Source organism: Martes martes (assembly GCF_963455335.1).
Source record: "Martes martes genome assembly, chromosome: 2".
NCBI classification, from domain to species: Eukaryota; Metazoa; Chordata; class Mammalia; order Carnivora; family Mustelidae; genus Martes; species Martes martes.
Window position 1 is genome coordinate 194,143,760 of NC_137889.1, and position 12,993 is coordinate 194,156,752.

Consider the following 12,993-nt stretch of genomic DNA (forward strand, 5'->3'; position numbering starts at 1 on the left):
GTAAACATAGGGTGCATATATCTTTTAAATTAGTGTTTTTGTTTTCTTTAAGTAAATGCCCAGTAGTGGAATTACTGGATCATATGATTTTTTTTTCTTTTTCTCTAGCTTTATTGTAATAATACAGTATATAATACATAGCACATTCAAAGTATGTGGTGTTTTTTTATGTGCCTCCCTTTATTTCTCCTCCTTTTTCTCTTCTCCTTCTTCTTCTTTCCTCCTCTTCTTCTCCTCCTCATTCCTCCTCTGACGAAGGTTCCATGCGCAATGTGGGGCTTGAACTCGTGACCCTGAGATCAAGAGCTGCATGCTTTACTGACTGAGCCAGCCAGGCATCCCTTTGTCTATTTGTCTTCTTTGGGAAATGTCCATTCAGCTCCTTTGCCCATGGTTTAATGGGATTATTTCATTTCTTGGTGTTGCATTGTATAAGTTCTTTACATATTTTGGATATTAACCCCTTATTGGATATGTCATTTGTGGATATCGTCTCTCATTCTGTTGCTTGCTTTTTTGGTTTGCTGATGCTTTTCTACCCTGTGCAAAAACTTATTTTGGTATAGTCCCAATAGTTTATTTTTGCTTTTGTTTCCCTTGCTTGAGGAGACATTGTAGAAGAATGTCGCTGCAAACAATGTCAGAGAAATTGCTGCCTTTATTTCTTTTAGCAGCTTTATGATTTCATGTCACACATTTAGGTCCTCGATCCATTTTGAGCTTATTTTTGTGTATGGTATAAGAGAGTGGTTCAGTTTTATTCTTTTACATGTATCTGTACAGTTTTTTCAGCACCATTAATTGAAAGGACTGTCTTTCCCCCATCATATAGTCTTCATTCCTTTTAGATTAATTGATCATATAAGTGTGGGTTTCTATCTGAGCTCTCTATTCTGTTCCACTTATTTTTGTGTCTGTTTTTATGCCAGTACCATGCTGTTTTGATTAGTATAGTTTGTAGTATATCTTAAAATCTTAAAATGTGGGATTGTGATACATCCAACTTTCTTCTTCCTTCTCAGAATTGCTTTGGTGATTTGGGGTCTTTTGTGGTTCCATACAAATTTTAGTATTCTTTTGTTTCTATAAAATATGCTATTGGTGGTATGGTAGAGATTGCTTTGACTCTGTAGATTGCTTTGAGTAGTATGGACACTTTAAAACTATTACCTCTTCTAGTCTGTGATATTGAATGTTTTTCCCTTTGGTTGTGCAATTTCTAATTTCTTTTATACATTTTTTATTAACATATAATGTATTATTTCCGGCAGGGGTATGGGTCTGAGAATCATCAGGCTTGCACATTTCACAGCATTCATGGTAGCACATACCCTCCCCAATGTCCATAACCCAACCACCCTATCCCTACCTCTCCACCCACCAGCATCCCTCAGTTTGCTTCATGAGATTAAGAGGCTCCTGTGGTTTTCCTCCCTCCTGATCCCATCTTGTTTCATTTTGTCCTTCACTGCCCACCACAAACCACGCCCTTTTCTCTCAAATTCCTCTTATCAGAGAGGTCACATGGTTATTGTCTTTCTCTGGTTGGCTTATTTTGCTTAGTATACTACCCTCTAGTTCTATACACATCACTGCAAATGGCAAGATTTCATATCTTTTGGTGGCTGTATAGTATTCCAATATATATATATATACCACATTTTCTTTATCCATTCATCTGTTGATGAACAGATTCTTTCCATAATTTGGCTATTGTGGACATTGTTGCTATAAACATTCAGGTGCACGTGCCCCACTGGATCACTACATTTGTATCTTAACCCATTAGTGCTATTGCAGGGTCATAGGGTAGCTCTATTTTCAGCTTTCTGAGGAACCTCCATGCTGTTTTCCAGAGTGGCTGCGTCGGCTTGCTTTTTCCTCAAAAGTGTAGGAGGATTCCCCTTTCTCCACATCCTCAGCAGTGTCTGTCATTTTCTGACTTGTTAATTTTAGTCCTTCTGACTGGTGTGAGGTGATATCTCATTGTGGTTTTGATTTGTATTTCCCTGATTCAGAGTGTTTGCTACACTATTTCATGTGTCCTTTGGCCATCTGGATGTCTTCTTTGCAGAAATGTCTGTTCATGTCCTCTGCCCATTTCTTGATTGGATTCTTTATTCTTTGAGTGTTGAGTTTGATAAATTCTTTGTAGATATTGGATACTAGCCCTTTATCTGATATGTCATTTGCAAATATATTCTCCCATTCTGTTGCTTTTCTTTTGGTTTTGTTGACTATTTCCTTTCCTCTGCAAAAGCTTTTTTTTTTCAATTTTTTAAATTTTATTATAAACATATAATGTATTATTAGCCCCAGGTGTACAGGTCTGTGAATTGCCAGATTTACACACTTCATAGCACTCACCATAGCACATACCTTCCCCAATGTCCATAATCCCACCACCCTCTCCAGACCCGCCTCCCCACAGCAACCCTCAGTTTGTTTTGTGAGATTAAGAGTCTCTTATGGTTTGCCTCCCTCCTGATCCTATCCTGTTTCAGTTATTATTTTCCTACCCCCAAACCCCCCACATTCCATATCCACTTCCTCATATCAGGGAGATCATATGATAGCTGACTTTCTCTGATTGACTTATTTTGCTAAGCATAATACCCTCTAGTTCCATCCACAACATCACAAATGGTAAGAATTCATTTCTTTGATGGCTGCGTAGTATTCCATTGTCTATATATATAACAACTTCTTTATCCATTCATCTGTTGATGGACATCTAGGTTCTTTCCATAGTTTGGCTATTGTGGACATTGCTGCTATAAACATTCGGGTGCACGTGCCCTTTTGGATCACTACATTTGTATCTTTAGGGTAAATATCCAGTAGTGCAATTGCTGGGTCATAAGGTAGCTCTCTTTTCAACTTTTTGAGGAACCTCCATGCTGTTTTCCAGAGTGGTTGCACCAGCTTGCATTCCCACCAACAGTGTAGGAGGGTTCCCCTTTCTCCGCATCCTCGCCAGCATCTGTCATTTCCTGACTTGTTAATTTTAGCCATTCTGACTGGTGTGCAGTGGTATCTCATTGTGGATTTCATTTGTATTTCCCTGATGCTGAGTGATGTGGACCATTTTCTCATGTGTCTGTTGGCCATCTGGATGTCTTCTTTGCAGAAATGTCTGCTCATATCCTCTGCCCATTTCTTGATTGGATTATTTATTCTTTGGGTGTTGAGTTTGCTAAGCTCTTTATAGATTTTGGATACTAGCCCTTTATCTGATATGTCGTTTGCAAAGATCTTCTCCCACTCCTGTCAGTTGTTTTTTGGTTTTGTTCACTGTTTCCTTTGCTGTGCAAAAGCTTTTGATCTTGGTGAAATCCCAATAGCTCATTTTTGCCCTTCTTCCCTTGCCTTTGGCGATGTTCCTAGAAAGAAGTTGCTGTGGCTGAGGTCGAAGAGGTTGCTGCCCATGTTCTCCTCAAGGATTTTGATTGATTCCTTTTTCACATTGAGGTCCTTCATCCATTTTGAGTCTATTTTTGTGTGTGGTGTAAGGAAATGTAAGGAAATTCTTCTGCATATGGCTGTCCAATTTTCCCAACACCGATTGTTGAAGATGCTGTCTTTTTTCCATTGGAAATTCTTTCCTGCTTTGTTAAAGATTTGTTGACCATAGAGGTGAAGGTCTATTTCTGAGCTTTCTATTCCATTCCATTGATCTATGTGTCTGTTTTTGTGCCAGTACCATACTGTCTTGATGATGACAGCTTTGTAATAGAGCTTGAAGTCTGGCATTATCATGCCACAAACTTTGACTTCCTTTCTGATTATTCCTTTGGCTATTCGAGGTATTTTCTGGTTCCATATAAATTTTAGGATTATGTGTTCCATTTCTTCGAAAAAAAAATGGATGAGATTTTGATAGGGATAGCATTAATTGTGTAGATTGCTTTAGGTAGCGTAAACAATTTCACAATATTTTTCTTCCAATCCAGGAGCATGGAACATTTTTCTATTTCTTTGTGTCTTCCTCAATTTCTTTCATGAGTACTTTATAGTTTTCTGAGTATAGAATCTTTACCTCTTTGGTTAGGTTTCTTCCTAGGTATCTTATGGTTTTGGGTGCAATTGTAAATAGGATTGACTCCTTAATTTCTCTTTCTTCTGTCTTGTTGGTGTAAAGAAATGCAACTGATTTCTGTGCATTGATTTTATATCCTGACACTTGACTGAATTCCTGTAGAAGTTCTAGCAGTTTTGGAGTGGAGTCTTTTGGGTTTTCTACATATAGTATCATATCATCTGCAAAGAGTGATAGTTGGCTTCTTCTTTGCCGATTTGGATGCCTTTAATTTCTTTTTGTTGTCTGATTGCTGAGGCTAGAACTTCTAGTACTATGTTGAATAGCAGTGGTGATAATGGATATCCCTGCCATGTTCCTGACCTTAGTGGAAAAGGTCTCAGTTTTTCTCCATTGAGAGTGATTTTGCGGTAGGTTTTTCATAGGTGGCTTTGATAATATTGAAGTATTTGCCCTCTATCCCTACACATTGAAGAGTTTTGATCAAGAAAGGATGCTGTACTTTGTCAAATGCTTTTTCAGCATCTATTGAGAGGATCATATAGTTCTTGTTCTTTCTTTTATTAATGTATTATATCACATTGATTGATTTGTGGATGTTGAACCAAACTTGCAGCCCTGGAATAAATCCCACTTGGTCGTGGTGAATTATCCTTTTAATGTACTGTTGAATCTTATTGGCTAGTATTTTGGTGAGAATTTTTGCATCTTTGTTCATCAAGGACATTGGTCTGTAATTCTCTTTTTTGATGGGATCCTTGTCTGGTTTGGGGATCAAGGTGATGCTGGCCTCATAAAATGAGTTTGTAAGTTTTCCTTCCATTTTTTTTTTTTTGTAACGGTTTCAGGAGAATAGGAATGAATTCTTTTTTAAATGTTTGGTAGAATTCCCCTGGGAAGCCGTCCAGCCCTGGGCTTTTGTTTGTTTGGAGATTTTTGATGACTGTTTCAATGTCCTTACTGGTTATCGGTCTGTTCAGGTTTTCTATTTCTTCTTGGTTCAGTTGTGGTAGTTTATATGTTTCTAGGAATGCATTCATTTCTTCCAGATAGTCAAATTTGTTGGCATAGAGTTACCCATAGTATGTTGTTATAATTACTTGTATTTCTTTGGTCTTGGTTGTGATCTCTTCTCTTTCATTCATGATTTTATTTATTTGGGTCCTTTCTCTTTTCTTTTTATAAGTCTGTCCAGGGGTTTATCAATCTTATTAATTCATTCAAAGAACCAGCTCCTAGTTTCATTGATTTGTTCTATTGTTTTTATTGTTCATTGATTTGTTCTATTTTTTTTCATTGATTTCTTCTCTGATCTTTATTATTTCTCTTCTCCTGCTGGGTTTAGGCTTTCTTTCTTGTTCTTTCTCCAGCTCCTTTAGGTGTATTGTTCAGTTGTGTATTTGAGACCTTTCTTGTTTCTTGAGAAAGGCTTGTATCGCTATATATTTTCCTTTTAGGACTGTCTTTGCTGTGTCCCACAGATTTTGAACCGTTGTGTCTTCATTATCATTTGTTTCCATGATTTCTTTCAATTCTTCTTCAATTTCCTGGTTGACCCATTCATTCTTTAAAAGGATGCTGTTTTGTCTCCATGTACTTGGGTTCTTTCCAAATTTCCTCTTGTGATTGAGTTCTAGCTTCAGAGCATTGTGATCTGAAAATATGCAGGGAAGGATCCCAATCTTTTGATACTGCTTGAGACCTGATTTGTGACCTAGGATGTGATCTATTCTGGAGAATGTTCCAAGTGCGCTAAGTAAGGATGTGTATTCTGTTGCTTTGGAATGGAATGTTCTGAATATATCTGTGATGTCCATCTAATCCAGAGTGTCATTTAAGGCCTTTATTTCCTTGTTGATCTTTTGTTTGGATGATCTGTCCATTTCAGTGAGGGGAGTGTTAAATTCCCCTACTATTATGATATTATTGTTGATGTGTTTCGTTCATTTTGTTATTAATTGATTTATATAGTTGGTTGCTCCCACCTTAGGGGCATGGATATTTAAAATTGTTAGATCTTCTTGTTGGACAGACCCTTTGAGTATGAGATAGAGTCCTTCATCATCTCTCATTATAGTCTTTGGCTTAAAATCTAATTGATTTGATATAAGGATTGCCACCCCAGCATTCTTTTGATGTCAGTTAGCATGGTAAATTGTCTTCCACCCCCTTACTTTAAATCTGGAGGTGTCCTTCGGTCTAAAATGAGTTTCTTGTAGGCAGCATATTGATGGGTTTTGTTTTTTTATCCATTCTGATACCCTGTGTCTTTTGATTGGGGCATTTAGCCCATTTACATTCAGGGTAACTATTGAGAGATATGAATTTAGTGCCATTGTATTGCCTGTAAGGGGACTGTTACTGTATATTGTCTCTGTTCCTTCTTGTCTACTACTTTTAGGGTGTCTCTTTGCTTAGAGGACCCCTTTCAATATTTCCTGTAGAGCTGGTTTGGTGTCTGTAAATTCTTTCAGTTTTTGTTTGTCCTGGAAGCTTTTTATCTCTCCTTCTATTTTCAATGATAGCCTAGCTGGATATAGTATTCTTGGCTGCATATTTTTCTCATTTAGTGCTCTGAATATATCATGCCTGTTCTTTTTGGCCTGCCAGGTCTCTGTGGATAAGTCTGCTGCCAATGAAATATTTTTACCATTGTATGTGACAGACTTCTTTTCCAGGGCTGCTTTCAGGATTTTCTCTTTGTCACAAAGACTTGTAAATTTTACTGTTAGATGACAGGGTGTGGACCTTTTCTTTTTGATTTTGAGGGGGGTTCTCTGTGCCTCCTGGATTTTGATGCTTGTTCCTTTTGCCATATCAGGGAAATTCTCTACAATAATCCTCACCAATATACCTTCTGCTCCCCTCTCTCTTTCTTCTTCTCCTGGAATCCCAATTATTCTAATATTGTTTCATCTTATGGTATCACGTATGCCTTGAATTCTCCCCTCCTTTCCCAGTAGTTTTTTTTTTTTAACTTCTTTTCAGCATAACAGTATTCATTCTATTTGCACCACAACCAGTGCTCCATGCAATACGTGCCCACTTTAACACCCACCACCTGGTTCCCCCAACCTCCCACCCCCCGCCCCTTCAAAACCCTCAGGTTGTTTTTCAGAGTCCATAGTCTCTCATAGTTCACCTCCCCTTCCAATTTCCCTCAACTCCCTTCTCTCCATCTCCCCATGTCCTCCATGTTATTTGTTATTCTCCACAAATAAGTGAAACCATATGATAATTGACTCTCTCTGCTTGACTTATTTCACTCAGCATAATCTCTTCCAGTCCCATCCATGTTGCTACAAATGTTGGGTATTCATCCTTTCTGATGGAGGCATAATACTCCATAGTGTAGATGGACCACATCTTCCTTAGCCATTCGTCCGCTGAAGGGCATCTTGGTTCTTTCCACAGTTTGGTGACCGTGGCCATTGCTGCTATAAACATTGGGGTACAGATGGCCCTTCTTTTCACTACATCCATATCGTTGGGGTAAATACCCAGTAGTGCAATTGCAGGGTCATAGGGAAGCTCTATTTTTAATTTCTTGAGGAATCTCCACACTGTTCTCCAAAGTGGCTGCACCAACTTGTGTTCCCACCAACAGTGTAAGAGGGTTCCCCTTTCTCCACATCCTCTCCAACACACGTTATTTCCTGTCTTGCTAGTTTTGGCCATTCTAACTGGTGTAAGGTGGTATCTCACTGTGGTTTTAATTTGAATCTCCCTGATGGCTAGTGATGATGAGCATTTTTTCATGTGTCTGATAGCCATTTGTATGTCTTCATTGGAGAAGTGTCTGTTCATATCTTCTGCCTATTTTTTGGTATGATTATCAGTTTTGTGTGTGTTGAGTTTGAGAGGTTATTTATAGATCCTGGATATCAACCTTTTGTCTGTACTGTCATTTGCAAATATCTTCTCCCATTCCGTCGTTTGCCTCTTTGTTTTGTTGACTGTTTCCTTTGCTGTGAAGAAGCTTTTGATCTTGATGAAGTCCCAAAAGTTCATTTTTGTTTTTGTTTCCTTTGCCTTTGAAGACATATCTTTAAAGAAGTTGCTGTGCTGATATCAAAGAGATTACTGCCTATGTTCTCCTCTAGGATTCTGATGGATTCCTGTCTCACGTTGAGGTCTTTTATCCATTTCAAGTTTATCTTTGAGTACGGTGTAAGAGAATGGTCGAGTTTCATTCTTCTACATATAGCTGTCCAATTTTCCCAGCACCTTTTATTGAAGAGACTGTCTTTTTTCACTGGATATTTTTTCCTGCTTTGTCGAAGTTTATTTGACCATAGAGTTGAGGGTCCATATCTGGGCTCTCTACTCTGATCCACTGGTCTATGTGTCTGTTTTTATGCCAGTACCATGCTGTCTTGGTGATCACAGCTTTGTAGTAAAGCTTGAAATCAGGTAACGTGATGCCGCCAGTTTAATTTTTGTTTTTCAACATTTCCTTAGCGATTCGAGGTCTCTTCTGATTCCATACAAATTTTAGGATTATTTGCTCCAGCTCTTTGAAAAATACCGGTGGAATTTTGATCAGAATGGCATTAAAAGTATAGATTGCTCTAGGTAGTATAGACATTTTCACAACGTTTATTCTTCCAATCCAAGAGCAAGGAATGGTCTTCCATCCTTTTGTGTCTTCTTCAATTTCTTTCTTGAGTGTTCTGTAGTTCCTCAAGTACAGATCCTTTACCTCTTTGGTTAGGTTTATTCCCAGGTATCCTATGGTTCTTGGTGCTATAGTAAATGCAATCGATTCTGTAATTTCCCTTTCTGTATTTTCATTTTTAGTGTATAAGAAAGCCACTGATTTCTGTACATTGATTTTGTATCCTGCCACGTTACTGAATTGCTGTATGAGTTCTAGTAGTTTGGGGGTGGAGTCTTTTGGGTTTTCTATATAAAGAATCATATCATCTGTGAAGAGAGAGAGTTTGACTTCTTCATTGCCAATTTGGATACCTTTTATTTCTCTTTGTTTTCTGATTGCTATTGCGAGGACATCTACTACTATGTTGAACAAGACTGGTGAGAGTGGGCATCATTGTCGTGTTCCTGATCTCAATGGGAAGGCTGTGAGCTTTTTCCCATTGAGGATGATATTTGCTGTGGGTCTTTCATAGATAGATTTTATGAAGTTCAGGAATGTTCCCTCTATCCCTATACTTTGTAGCGTTTTAATCAGGAACGGATGCTGGATTTTGTCAAATGCTTTTTCTGCATCAATTGAGAGGACCATGTGGTTCTTCTCTCTTCTTTTATTGATTTGTTCTATCACATTGATTGATTTGCGAATGTTGAACAGTCCTTGTAACCCAGGGATGAATCCCACCTGGTCATGGTGAATAATCTTTTTAATGTGCTGTTGGATCCTGTTTGCTAGGATCTTGTTGAGAATCTTAGCATCCATATTCATCAGTGATATTGGTCTGAAATTCTCCTTTTTGGTAAGGTCTTTGCCTGGTTTGGGGATCAGGGTAATGCTGGCTTCATAAAAAGAGTCTGGAAGTTTTCCTTCTGCTTCAATTTTTTGAAACAGCTTCAGGGGAATACGTGTTATTTCTTCTTTGAAAGTTTGGTAGAATTCCCCAGGGAATACATCAGGTCCTGGTCTCTTTTTTTTTTTTTTAAATTTTTGATGTTTGTTTGTTTGTTTTAAATATTCATTTATTTCAAAGAGAGAGAGAGAGTACGAGCAGGGAGAGGTAGAAGCAGGCTTCCCTGCTGAGCAGGGAACCCAATGTGGGTCTTGATCCCAGGACCCTGGGTTCATGAACTGACCTAAAGGCAGAGGCTTAACAAGTGAGCCACCCAGGTTCCCCTGGGAGGCTTTTGATCACTGCTTCAATCTCCTTACTAGATATCGGTCTATTCAGGTTGTCAATTTCTTCCTGGTTCAATTTTGGGAGTTTATAGTTTTCCAGGAATGCATCCATTTCATCTAGGTTGCTTAACTTATTGGCATATAACTGTTGATCATAATTCCTCATGATTTTTTCTACTTCCTTGGTGTTAGTTGTGATCTCTCCCTTTTCATTCATAGTTTTATTAATTTGGGCTTTCTCTCTTTTCTTTTGGATTAGTGTGGCCAATGGTTTATCGATCTTATTGATTCTTTCAAAAAACCAGCTTCTAGTTTCATTGATACATTCTACTGTATCTCTGGATTCTACCTCATTGTTCTCTGCTCTAATCTTGATTATTTCCCTTCTTTAAGGTGTAGAGACAGCTGGTGTATTCTGGATTTTTTGATATTTTTGAGGGAGGCTTGGATGGCTTTGTATTTCCCCTTTAGGACCGCCGTTGCTGTATCCCATAGGCTTTGGACTGAAGTGTCTTCATTCTCATTGGTTTCCATGAATTGTTTAAATTCTTCTTTGATCTCCTGGTGGATCCAAGCATTCTTAAGCAAGGTGGTCTTTAGATTCCAGGTGTTTGAGTTCCTTCTGAACTTTTCCTTGTGATTGAGCTCCAGTTTCAAAGCATTGTGATCTGACAATATGCAGGAAATAATCTCAGTCTTTTGGTACCAGTTGAGTCCTGATTTGTGACCCAGTATATGGTCTATTCTGGAGAAGGTTCCATGTGCACTTGAGAAGAACGAGTATTCTGTTGTTTTAGGGTGGAATGTTCTGTATATATCTATGAATTCCATCTGGTCCAATGTGTCATTCAATGCTCTTGTTTCTTTATTGATTTTCTGCTTCGATGATCTGTCTATTACTGAGAGAGGCGTGTTAAGATCTCCTACTATTAATGTATTCATATCAATATGACTCTTTATGTTGTTTAATAGTTTTCTTATGTAATTGGCTGCTCCCATATTGGAGGCATAGATATTTACAATTGTTAGATCATCTTGGTGGATAGTCCCTTTAAGAATGATGTAGTGTCCTTCTGTATCTCTGACTCCAGTCTTTGGTTTAAAATATAATTTATCTGATATGAGAATCACTACCCCGCCCTTCTTTTGAGGCCCATTGGCATGAAAGATGCTTCTCCATCCCTTCACTTTCAGTCTGGGTGTATCCTTAGGTTAAAAATGGGTCTCTTGTAGACAACATACAGATGGGTCCTGTCGTTTTATCCAATCTGCAACCCTGTGTCATTTTATGGGCGCATTTAGGCCATTCACATTGAGAGTGATTATTGAATGATAAGCTTTTATTGACATCATGTTACCTTTGAAGTATTTATTTCTGTAGATTGTCTCTATATTTCTGTTCAATGATATTCTTAAGACTTTTCCTGTTTTATAGAAGCCCCCTTAATATTTCCTGCAGTTTCCGCTTGGTGGTCGCATACACTTTTCTTTTTTTAAAGATTTTATTTATTTATTTGACAGATAGAGATCACAAGTAGGCAAAGAGGCAGGCAGAGAGGAGGAAGCAGGCTCCCTGCTGAGCAGAGAGCCTGATACGGGGCTTGATCCCGGGACCCTGAGATCATGACCCGAGCCAAAGGCAGAGGCTTTAACCCACTGAGCCACCCAGTCGCCCCGGTCGCATACTCTTTTAAGACTTGCCGGCCTTGGAAACTCTTTATCACTCCATCCATCTTGAATGTGAGTCTTGCTGGGTAAAGTATTCTTGGCTGCATCTTCTTCTCATTTAGCTCCCTGTATATACCTTGCGAGCCCTTTCTGGCTTGCCAGGTTTCTGTGGACAGGTCTGACATTATTCTGATGGGTTTTCCTCTGTACGTAAGGAGCTTCTTTGCCTTGCTGCCTTCAAGAGGACCTGCCTACAATAATAATTCTTCATTCTTGCTATTAGGTGTCTTGAGGAATTTCGAGAATCTATAATCTTGGGGGGAGACCCTTCTGCCTCTAGTACGTGAACGCTGGTTCCATTTGTGATATTGGGAAAATTCTCGTGGAGAACTTGTTCCACTATATCTTCTAGACTTCTTTCTTTCTCTTCCCCTTCAGGGATTCCAATAATTCTGACGTTGGAACGTTTCATGTCATCATTTATTTCCCTGATTCTGTTTTCATGGCTTCTAAGCTGTTTGTTCCAGGCTTCCTCCTGATCCTTTCTCTCTGTTTGTCCTCTAGATCACTAATTCTATCTTCTGTCTCAGTTACCCTAGCTTTTAGAGAATTGAGAATAGATTGGAACTCATTGAGAACATAGTGAACATCATCCCTGGTGGCTTTCAGTTCTGCTCTAACATTGTGAACATCATCCCTGGTGGCTTTCAGTTCTGTCCTAATCAATTCCGTTTGGTCATCCATGGCTCTCTCCTACCTAGCTATTGCCTGGATAATTGTTAGCCTGAATTCCCTATCCAACATATTGTCTATGTCGTTAGCCATTAGCTCTGTTGCAGAAGGCCCATCCTCCTGAATTTTTCTTCTGTCGGGCATTCCTCCTCCTAGGCATTTTGGTGAGAGATGGCTGAATGGATGTAGCTGGATGTATTGACCATGGTGTAGTCAAGGTGCATCCTGGAACGCTTCTGAGCAATCAGGAGTCCCCACCCAAATAAAAGAAAAAAGAAAGAGAGAAAAAAGAAAAGAAAAAGAAAAAAAAAGAGGAGAGAGAGAGAGAGAGAGAGACAGGGAAAAAAAGAAAGATAAAAGAGAAGGCTCAGCCCAAATGGGTCCCAAGGTAAGATTTATGATGTATACAAACAAAAACAGACAAATAAAAAGACTGATAAATGTATATGACAAGAGAAAAAATAATATATATGTATATATATTTATTTATTTATATAAAAGAAAAAAAAACCTCATCAAAAAGAACCCCAAGTATAAGATTTATATACTATCAGGACAAACACAAATACACAGAAACACTGGCGGAAGAAAAAGTTGGGAGAGTGGTTATAAATTCTCAGTGTGTGCAAGGAAGGTTATTTTGATTCTTCCTGCATGTATCTTGTTATATTTGTTAAAGGACTCAACTTTCCTAAGATAAAGGTGAATTAAAAATTGGTTT